Source organism: Eubalaena glacialis, chromosome 18 (assembly GCF_028564815.1).
Source record: "Eubalaena glacialis isolate mEubGla1 chromosome 18, mEubGla1.1.hap2.+ XY, whole genome shotgun sequence".
NCBI lineage: Eukaryota > Metazoa > Chordata > Mammalia > Artiodactyla > Balaenidae > Eubalaena > Eubalaena glacialis.
This window is the reverse complement of record NC_083733.1, coordinates 66,555,637-66,567,334: the sequence shown is the minus strand read 5'-3', so window position 1 is coordinate 66,567,334 and position 11,698 is coordinate 66,555,637. Positions and strand designations below refer to the sequence as shown.

Genomic DNA, 11,698 nt, shown 5'->3' with positions numbered 1-11,698 from the left:
GATTTTATATTTTCTTTTTGGTATTTCATTGTTAGTGTAAAGAAATGCAACAGATTTCCCTATGTTAATCTTGTATTCTGCTACCTTGCTGAATTCGTTTATCAGTTCTAATAGTTGTTGTGTGGAGTCTTCAGTGTTTTCTATATGGAGTATCATGTCATCTGCATACAATGACAATTTTACCTCTTCCCTTCCGACTTGAATACCCTTTTTCTTTTCCTTGTCTGATTGCTGTGGCTAGGACTTCCAATACTATGTCGAACAGAAGTGGTGAGAGTGGTCATCCTTGTCTTGTTCCAGAATTTAGCGGGAAGACTTTCAGCTTTTCACCATTGAGTATTATGTTGGCTGTGGGTTTGTCATAAATAGCTTTTATTATGTTGAGATATGTTCCCTCTGTACTCACTTTGTTGAGAGTTTTTATCATGATTGGGTGTTGACTTTTATCAGATGCTTTTTCTGCATCTATTGAGATGATCATGTGGTTTTGTCTTTTCTTTTGTTGATGTGGTGTATCACACTGATTGATTTGTGTATGTTGAGCCATCCTTGTGACCCTGGCATGAATCCAGCTTGCTTATGGTGTATGGTCTTTTTGATGTGTTGTTGGATTCGGTTTGCTAATATTTTGTGGACCATTTTTGCATCTATATTCATCAACAGTATTGGCTTGTGATTTTCTTTTTTGGTGGTGTATGTGTCTGGTTTTGGGTATCAGAGTGATGGTGGCTTCATACAACGACTTTGGGACTGTTTCCTCCTCTTTAATCTTTTGGACACGTTTGAGAAGGATCGGTGTAAGTCCTTCTTTGTATGTTTGGCAGAATTCTCCCGTGAAGTCATCTGCTCCTGGACGTTTGTTTGCAGGGAGTTTTTTGTTTTTTTAAATTACAGATTCTATTTCACGTCTAGTGATCAGTATGTTCAAAGTTATCTATTTCTTCTTGATTCCATTTTGGTGGGCTGTATGTTCCTAAAACGTGTCCATTTCTTCTAGGTTGTCCAATGTGTAGGAATAGAATTGTTTATAGTATTAGCTTATGATTTTTTTGTATTTCTTTGGGGTAGATTGTTATTTTTCCTCTTGCATATTCTTATTTGGTTTAGTCGGGTCCCACATTGTGTGCTTTTGAATTTGATGTAATGAAATATACCGTTATAGTTTTTCTTCACTTATTCACTGTCATGCTTGGAAATTGATCCGTATTATTGTATCAGTTTAACTTTGTGTATTTTTCTGTCATATAAAATTCAGTTGCATACATGAGTATATACACCAAACCATTAATTTTTGGTGAGATTTGTTTCTATCATTTTGTCTGACATGAATGACCCCTCTGTCAAAGTTCTCCTGAATGTATACTCATGGTTATGTACACATGTTCCTCTAGGTTATATAACTGTGGGTCAGAGCTGCGTGTCTCTTCCTTTTAACCGATAATTCTTATTTATTCTCCAAATTGACTGAGGCAAGTAGTACACCTACCAATAATGTACTGGGATTCAGAGTGCTCAGTGTTTTCTCCCACAACTGGTATTTCCATTGTTTTCTCTTTTGCCTCTCATGTGGATGGACTAGGAGTTTGGCATCATAATTTCATGGAAACCAGGGCATAAAACTGACGTGGAAATGATCTAATCATGATGCTCTATATAAAGGACTCACCTGTGTGCATCGGGGTCATCATTGAGCTGTGCTCCAGCTGGATCAGACTCAGTTCTCTGGGAAAGAGAATTCTACTCATTACTTCCTCACTCTGCCTTCAGCGCATTCATACAGGTACCATGAGGTTGGCCACGAAGAGAGTATTTACCCTAAAGAAAGACATGTCATGAATCTGGGCTTTTTACAAAGTGGTATATTCCTAAGCCTGTTTAATATCACAGCAGCTGGCTGTCACTTCAAACGACAGCTTGTTCCTTCACACTGATGGTGTTTCTGGAGAAACTATACCAGGTGTCATCTGACGAGGAGAGAAGGGCTTGAAGGGTCAAGAGAGGGTTTTAGGGAAGACTTTTTGATTTACCTGTTCCAAATTTGGCCCCAATTTCACCCATTCATTCAGCTTTTAAACGATATTCTGTTTCTTTTTTTAAAAATTAATTTAGTTTTATTTATTTATTTTTGGCTGTGTTGGGTCTTCGTTGCTGCACGCGGGTTCTCTAGTTGCGGCGAACGGGGGCTGCTCAGTGTTTCGGTGCATGGGCTTCTCATTGCAGTGGCTTCTCTTGTTGTGGAGCACGGGCTCTAGGCATGTGGGCTTCAGTAGTTGTCGCTCGCGGGCTCGAGCGCAGGCTCAGTAGTTGTGGCGCACGGGCTTAGTTGCTCCGCGGCATGTGGGGTCTTCCCAGACCAGGGCTCGAACCTGTGTCCCCTGCATTGGCAGGCGGATTCTTAACCACTGAGCCACCAGGGAAGTCCGATATTCTGTTTCTGAGTGAAGGGATGGAGGTCAATAGCACACACCAGCGAAGGTGGAATTTAAAAATAAACAAATGTATTACATGAAAGTGGGCCAGAGCATGAAGGTGCGTAAGGTGTGGACGCAGACCTGCCACGTGGGATGTGCCTCACGGCACAGGGGTGAGAGGGGACGGGGCCGTCAGGGAGAGTCAGCACTGGTGGGGAGGGAAGGCACCACGGTTGACCGAGGCCCAGGCCTCCACAGGGACTCCCAGACCTTCTCCTGCACCCACACCGTGTCTCTCCCTCCCCGCTCAGACACTTCACACAACACATGCTGCAGATCCTCTTCCAGAACCTCCTGGGCACGTAAGGTCATGTCCAGGGCTCCACCACTCGGGACGGTGCGTGGTTCCCTCTTGTGTTCAGCTCCTGGCTGCATCTTGGGTTCCTCCGTGGCCGTGTGGAGCCTGAAAGAGCAGAATCCCGAGGCCCAGCAGGATCGAGCCAGCCACGCCCATCCGGATGAGATTCTCCACTGTGTAGTCTTGGGGGTGTGAGGCTAGGATTTGTGGACAAAGAGGCCACAGAGGTCAGAGCAGATCAGAATCACCCCAGAATCCAGGGTGTCCACCCAGGGAACCCGCCTCCCCTTGACAGGACATGACCCTCGGAGCCCAGCCCCATATCTGAGTGATTTCACCTCTCGTGGGATCTGACTTGTTTTGTGATGGGTGGATGGCATCAGCTGCTCCTGAGAATCATGAAGTGAGGGTGTGAGTGAGGAACTTGGGAGACACGAGCCCTTCTCCCAGGTTCTGTGTCCTCAATGCCCCCAATTCTCATATTACAGCGTTTACGCAGTTCCTTAATGAACCCTTCCTCTAATATGCCAGGTCCCCTCTGCTTTCCTCGTTGGATTCTCTCAGCCTCCCTGTGTTCTTTGAATTCAGAACCTGCTTTTGAATCACTCTGGAACCGAGTTGGCTGTGCCCCCGGTGGTCAGGATGAGTGAGGAAAGTGGTCTCTTAATGCAGAAATAATTGAGTGCTGTGTGTCCTGTGTTCAGTCTGAGATTGAAGACCCTGTAATCTTATTCTCCTACTTCTGGGAGTTCCCACTGATTCAACAGCTGAGGACCCAGGATCCAGTGATGAGAGTTTGGAGTCAGGGGCCATTGAATGTCCTCCTCTCTGGAGCCCCCCTGTGTCCCCTCATTCATTACTACCTCACACATTTCTGGGGACAGAGCCCTGAGCTGAGTCAGCAGGGACAGGGTCAGGGTCCCTCACCTGAGACCACGAGCTCCAGGGGGGCACTGGCGTGTGACAGCAGGTAGGGGTTACTGCTGAGTGAGCTGTAGCACCTGTAGGTCCCACTCTGGGCTGAGGTCACAGGACTCATGGAGAATTCAGCCTGGATATGCCGACCTCGGTACTTTGATCTAAGACGCAGTGGGGGACGGGCTGCCCCCTCCTTGGACAGAACGAAAGTTTCCGTCCTGCTCGCTGACTGACACAGCAGGGTCACGTTCTCTCCTGAGGCCACCACGGGGCCCGGCTGCACCGAGAGGGAGGGCGTGTCAGGGGACCATCCTAGAGAGAGGAAGGGGGGTGAGGGGCTGCCCGCCCCCCTGGTTCTGAACTGCGACTCAGCAGGGCCCCCCTGAGGCCCCTCATCTCTGTCTGTCTCTGTTTTCTCTGAGTCTCTCCCTCTCCCTGCCCACCCCCGTCTCTCTCTGTCTCTCTCCCTCCCTGGGGACCCCGCACGCCTGGTCCCAGCATCACCACCTGGGGCACCCCCGGCAGGGCCTGTGCAGAGTCTGGGTCCCTGACTGACCCGCTGGCTCCTCACCTGCCACCAGGACGTCCAGGGGGTCACTGGGGGCCGACCACTCGGAGGAGAGGTTGTGTCCACCGTAGCATCTGTACCGGCCCCCGTGGGTGTTGGTCACCGGGCCCAGGGGGAAGTCGGCCTGAGAGAGCCCAGCCTGGGGCTGCCGGCCAGGGCGCTGGAGGAGGGCCTGTCCCCCCTCCTGGGACAGAGCGAATCTGTCATAGCCGACGTCAGAGCGACACTGGAGGGTCAGGCTCTGTCCAGAGGCCACGACAGGGCCCTGCGGGGTCAGGAGGGAGGGCTTCCCAGATACACCTGGGGGAAGACCAGCCCTGGGCTGTCGGGGCTGGTTCCTGCCATGAAGCCCCTTCTCCCATCCTGGTCCCCAAGCCTCACGGTCGCTCACACTCTGTGTCTCTGTCCTGTGCGCCCCACTCCCCCCTCACCCCACCCTCTCATCTGGGACAGTCCTGGGAGAAAAGCATCTAATAATCTGTCTCGTGCCTCAAAAAGTGCGTGAGGCCAGGGTGGGACTTCCTCACCTGGGACCAGGAGCTCCAGGAGGTCACTGGGGGCGGACCACACCTGGGGGGTGTCCCTGTTAAAGCTGTGACATCTGAACGTCCACCTGTGGCTGGGGGTCACGGGACCCACGGGGAGCAGGGCCTTAGTCTGCCCATAGGGGCGTCGCTGTGCATCCAGGGTCCAGGAGGACTTGGGTTCTCCTTCCTTAGTCAGAATGAACCCATCCCATCCCTGCCATGAGCCACACTGGAGGGTCACGGTCCCTCCCGAGGTCACCACAGGGCTCGGCAGGGCTGAGAGGGTGGGTTTGTTGTGGACCCCTAGGAGAGAAGGAGGGAGCTTGTGAAATGGGGCTCACAGCCCCCTCGCCTCCCCCAGGGCTGGGCTGTGAGAGGGACACACCCCTGAGAGCAGACCCCCTTCCTGAGGGCAGAGCCTGAGGCTGGGACCCCTGAGTGTCCTCTCACCTGTCACCACCAGCTCCAGGGGGTCACTGCGCTCTGACCATTCAGTGAGGTTGCGATAGTAACAGTGATATCTCCCTGCGTTGGGCTGTGTCATGTGTGGGATGGAGAACTTGCCCTTGTCCCTGGGCTCCAGTGGGGGCTGTCTGTCCCAGGGAGCTGAGCTTCCCTCTTTATCCAAACGGAACTCCCGGGCCCCCAGGGTCCCCTGACACCAGATGGTCACGGGGCTCCCCCAGGGGATCACAGAGCCTGGCTCAGCCCAGATGGTGGGTTTGGGGAGGGTGCCTGGAAGGAAATCAGAGGCTGGGTCACAAGACATCCTCACCCTCAGGTCCCCAGCTCTCAGCCCCAAACCTCCCAGACTCCCCCTCCTTCAGCCCAGAACTGCTGTTCCCCATCCCCATTGCCTGGGGGTGGCCCCTTGTCCCCATGAGCAGGAGGGAGCTGGGACACCTGGGGACAGACTCACCTGCCTGCACGTGGGTCCTCAGGCCCACACTCAGCCCTGGAAGAGAGACCCCTGTGAGAGATTTGCCCTGAATCCTGAGCAGCGCCTCTCCTCCCCGTGAGCCTCCTGAATCCTGGGGTCTCCTGACAGAGCAGCCTGGCTGTGGGGAGGGGTCCCTCCGTGACTAGGGCTTCCCCTCCCCCTCCTCCATCTCACCGAGGCAGAGCAGGGCCGTGAGGCTGGGGGTCATGGCGTCTCGTCCCTGTGGTCCAGGCGGTGCAGATGGAGGAGACCACGGTGCCCTCAGGACGGAGACTCTAGGGTGTGTCCACTGGGAGGCTGGTCCTCCCCGTCACGGGGCTGTCACGTCAGCAGCCCCACAGGAAGGGGAACTGCCCCTCCCCAGGAGCCTGGCCCTCGTTTCCACAGGGCTCAGGCTGGAGTGGGCAGCGGGCTTCTGCAGACATATCTGACCACGTCTGAGGCCTCACTTGACCCATAAGCTGCTGCCTTCATGCCCTGAAGTCCTTTTTGACCCAAGCATCAACACATATTTATTGGGTATTTGCAATATGCCTGGCTTAGAAGTACATCCTTGGACATGACAGATTCAAACCCTGAGCTTGCAGAGCTCAGATTGGCAAACAAACCAACAACTGAACAACGACCACCACCAAACAACCCCAGAAATATTCAGTGTATTTGTTTCCTGTTGCTGCCGTGGCAACCACTACAAGTCCATGGGTTAAAGCAACACATGTATTACCTTTACATTCTGGAGGTCAGAAGTCCAAATGGAAACCCTTGTGTTAAAATCAAGTTGTTGTCAGGCTGTGTTGCTCCTGAGAGCTCTGGGGTGGAATTCATTCCCTCACGTGTTCAAGCTTCTGCAGGCTGCCATGTCCCTTGACTCAAACCCTCTCATCTTCCAAGCCAGCAGGCACGTCTCTCCAACTTCTGCTTCCGAGTCCCATTGTCCTTGGCTCTGGCCCTTCTGCCTCGCTCTTTCACTCATCAGGACCTTGGTGGTAACATGGGCCCCCCCCCCGGGTAATCCAGGACCGTCTCCCCATCTCCACCACGTAGAAGGTGCCTTGGGGGGGATCTTAAAGGGAAATTCAAGGCTCATCCTAAGAGTACAAAATGATAGTACTACAAATAGGACTCTATCCTTCCTCGCGGAGTAAGGTAGAGCAGGTGGTGAGTTTCGAAATCGCGATGACTTTCCTGCCCACCCCGGCTGAGTAGAGGGACAAGAGGACAGAGCCTGGGAGGCCACACCGACTAAGAGGACGCCCCGGGCAAGTGCCCATCACCCCCAGCGCGGGTTTCAACACTAAAGGTTTCACAGGAAGCAGAACAGCTAGTTCCCTACACGTCAGTCTCTGTTGCCATCCCAAATAAGATGCATGACGTCTCCTTTTTCAGAAAACAATTTCTGCCCGTCATAAACCCCAGATGTGTGCTCCAGACACGGTCCAGATATGCCGTCAAGTGCCGAGAGCCCGATGCTGGGTTTTGAGCTGGACGGTCAGAAGATCAGTGGTTCCTGCCCAAGGTGTTTCCTCTCCCCACACTTCAGTGGTTCGTGTTCATCTCCAGATGCTCCTAGATCATGGAATCCTGTTTGGATTAATGAGATTTAAAACAAGCTCACGAATGGAGATGTTGGGTTCCTTCCTTTACAGCCTTGGTCATACTGGGGTTGATGAGAGAGGTGACTGAGGGCTCCTGAGGAAGGGGAGACCCTGCAGAGAAAGGAAGCGTGATACACACAGAATAGGAGGTTTGCCTAAACCACTTCCTGGTTAGCTGCAAGCTGTACATTTTGGGGTGGAATACCACTCAAGCCATATTGTCCTTGTTTCTCCTGTTTGGTGATTTGGGCTTTCCTAACTTGGTTAATTCGGCATGCCCCAGGTTTCTCCAGAGTAAAGCTGTTATTTGCCCTTTGTAATTAATCACTGGTTTGTGGGGAGGTACTTTGAGAGTTTGTACATATCATGCTCCTTATTAAATTTTCACTTTATAAGTTTAGCAGCTACTGACCCTATGCCATAGCAAAAGCTTCTCTTCTCCCAAATGCACCCATTCACATGGAAATCACGTGGTTTATAATATCCCACTACTTTTAAATGCCTGTAAAATACGGCCAATCCTTCTTGTGTTTCTTCTGTCATAATAAGCAGACGCATCGAGGCTTTCTTATTTCCTCATGACTCAGAGGCTGTATGGTGTGTTTTAATTTCTGGTTGAGCTTGTCCCCACTACCCGCATAGCTCTTCTCTTTGTGTGTTTTCCTAGGTATTCTTACGTTTTTATTTTTCCATATGGAGCTTAGTATCAGCTTGTCTAGTTCCGGAAGAAAAGCTTGTTAAACTCAAAAGCTTTTGCACAGCAAAGGAAACCATAAACAAAACAAAAAGACACCCCACGGATTGGGAGAAAATATTTGCAGATGATGTGACTGACAAGGGATTAGTCTCCAAAATTTACAAACAGCTCATGAGGCTTAATATCATCAAAACAAACAACCCAATCAAAAAATGGACAGAAGACCTAAATAGACGTTTCTCTGAAGAAGATATGCAGATGGCCAAGAGGCACATGAAAGGATGTTCAACATCACTAATTATTAGAGAAATGCAAATCAAAACTACAATGAGGTATCACCTCACACGAGTCAGAATGGCCATCATCAAAAAATCCACAAACAATAAATGCTGGAGAGGGTGTGGAGAGAAGGGAACCCTCCTGCACTGTTGGTGGGAATGTAAATTGGTGTAGCCACTATGGAGAACAGTACAGAGGTTCCTTAAAAAGCTAAAAATAGAGCTACCATCTGATCCAGCAATCCCACTCCTGGGCATATACCCTGAGAAAAACATGGTCCAAAAGGATACTTGCACCCCAGTGTTCATTGCAGCACTGTTTACAATAGCCAAGACCTGGAAGCAACCTAAATGTCCATCGACAGAGGAATGGATAAAGAAGACGTAGTACATATATACAGTGGAATATTGCTCAGCCATTAAAAAGAATGAAATAATGCCATTTGCAGCAACATGGATGGACCTACAGATTGGCATACAGAGTGAAGTAAGTCAGACAGAGAAAGTGAAATATCGTATGATATCCCTTATATGCGGAATCTAAAAAGAAATGATAGAAATGAACTTATTAACAAAACAGAAACAGACTCACAGACTTGCAGAATGAACTTATGGTTACCGGGGGGAAGGATGGGGGGAAGGGATAGTCAGGGAGTTTGGGATTGACATGTCCACACTGCTGTATTTAAAATGGGTAACCAACAAGGACCTACTGTGTAGCACAGGGAACTCTGCTCAATGCTATATGGCAGCCTGGATGGGAGGGGAGTTTGGGGGAGAATGGATACATGTATATGTATGGCTGAGTCCCTTTGCCTTGCACCTGAAACTATCACAACATTGTTAATCGACTATACTCCAATATAAAATAAAAAGTTTAAAAAAAAAAGAAGAAAAGCTTGTTGGTGTATTTGGAGGACTGAGGTACATTTATAAATTAGCCTACGAAGAACTGACATGTTTGTGATGCTGAGTCACTCTGTCTAAGGATAAGGTGATTTTCTTAATTTGTTCAAATCTAATTTTTGCGCCATTCAGACGCAAAAAAAGATAAATGTATATCTTCAGAAAGATATACATTTGCATGGGTTAAGTTTTGCACATTTCTTATTACATTTATTCCATAGAATTTTCCTTTGTTGTTGTTGACATTCAGGGTGAAGTTGGGATTCATTTCTGTACATGAAAATGGTTAGTTCATAGAAATTAATTTTATAGGGACTACTAATTTGATTTTTTTTAAATGGTTGAGTGACTTTTATCATTGCGTCTCTAGGGCTTTCCAGTCTGCTTCCTTTCTACACCCTCCACTCTCACTGCATGGTACAGCCCTCCTCCCCGCATCCTCTGTTTGCCCAATTCCCCAAGTTCTGCACGTGCAGATTCTCCCTGGTGTTCACAGTCTTCCAAGAACTGCCTCATCCTGCCTCGTCCTGCCTCTCCAACTCTGTTTTCCCATCAGTATCCCTATCAGAGCGGAACAGCTGCAATCCATGTGCGGGCAGGGTCTTGCATTGCCAGAAATTCAGTGGAAAAAAAAAGTTGGCGATGGTGCATTCTGAGTCCTCTAATATTCCACCCTCTTTTTGGGGGGCAACTGGCCTAGTTTCCTAGCACCTAGAGAACAATGAAAAATTTGTGTAGATGCAAGAATTATAAAGATATGTCTGATTTGGAAAGCCTATAATACTACAAAATAAGAATCTAAAAGTGTAAAACCCTCATAAAAACAATAGGAATAGGACGTCCCTGGTGGCGCAGCGGTTAAGAATCCGCCTGCCAATGCAGGGGACACGGGTTCGAGCCTTGGTCTGGGAAGATCCCACATGCCGCGGAGCAACTAAGCCCGTGCACCACAACTACTGAGCCCACATGCCACAACTACTGAGCCCACGTGCCACAACTCCTGAAGCCTGCGCGCCTGGAGCCCGCGCACCACAGCCAAGAGCAGCCCCCGCTCACGCAACTAGAGAAAGCCCGCACACAGCAACGAAAACCCAATGCAGCCAAAAATAAATACATAAATAAAATTTTTAAAAAATAGGAATAAATTCTTTCTCCCAGGCTAGGATTTCCAGAAGTTTCCTTAAGAGCTGATGGAACCAGATGACAACTAGGACAGGACGCCCTTTGGTTATTGCCTTTCTTTCCGTTGGCCTTCCAGAACATTCTTGCATGTTTCTCCCTTTATCCTAGTTAGCCGTCTCCACTCCAGGCCACTCTCATCTGGCCTCTGCTACCCCTGAGTCGGTGTAGAAAGGTGCAGGCTTGTAACCAGCGCCCATTTCTTTCTCTCCCTCCCTCGGGCAGCAACCTTCGGTGGCCGGGCTGTGGTTTCCTTTGTTAGAGAGCTGCCGTGTTAGGCACTGCTGCGGTCCAAGGCTAGATGTGCAGCAGTTCCAACGGGTGTGACCTGAAATGATCTAGAACTGTGGTCTGATCTAGGAGGTGACTAACCATTGTTCAGCTCTGTTCTCCTTAAAAGGGTGAGAGGACCTTCTAACTTCAGAACTGACACATTGGGTGGGAGGGAAAAGAGGAAGCAGGGATTGAAAGAAAAATTGTCATATGATCCAGAAGGCAAAGACGCAGAGGCTTTCAGAAGGGCTGGAGTCAAGTGAACAGACACTGCATTAAATCCATTGACTTTAGGTTTTCAAGCACACGTTTTTAGCCTCTGTTTCATATCCCTCTGGGTGACCTGCTGATTTCATGTTCGATCTGGTTGACAGCTCTGTAGGTCTCAGCATCCCATGGACAGTATCCCTTCTCAAGGATGCCTACATGGCTCTCCACATTTGGGGCAAGGACCATATCAGCCCCAAACCGTGAAGAATGAAACCATCCCTGGGGAAAATTCCAAGCAATGGGGAATAGGAATACATTCCTATAATGAATACATTCCCAAGTGTCCATGAGTACATTCCCAAGTGTCTCTTCCTTTGGAAGGAAGATTCTGCAGGGTATTCTGTACACTCTCAGAGATCCTGGTGGAGTCTTGTTCACATCACCTCATGCAGGGACCTCAGTAATGCATCCCTATTTCAGGAATTCCTTTCCTTCAAGCTTTCCCTATCCCACTCCCTCATTCTTGCTTCTCAAATAAACTACCCACACTTACATCCCTGTCTTAGGTCCTGCTTTCAGAGTAACTCACAGTAATTCAAGGATGGGAAAATGCCATGAGGTGTTTTGTTTTTGTTTTTTTCCAATGACATGATCTTTTGTCTAACTGCTGGAGATCACTCACCTCAACCATTTCATGACTTCTTGGACTTTACCCATTTATGCATCCATTCACCTTTCACAAATCTTATCCCTGTTCACTAAAAAAATATTAAAGCATGTCAACCCATGGCCATCCCAGGAAATGAGGAGATAAAGTTGAGCAAAGCAGATGTATTCT

The 11,698-nt window shown here is 49.1% G+C and overlaps 1 pseudogene; it reads right to left on the bottom strand.

Moving 5' to 3' along the window:
• Window positions 1-2,134: 2,134 nt before the first annotated feature.
• LOC133078686 (leukocyte immunoglobulin-like receptor subfamily A member 6) lies at window positions 2,135-5,957 on the bottom strand (annotated as a pseudogene).
• Window positions 5,958-11,698: the final 5,741 nt, after the last annotated feature.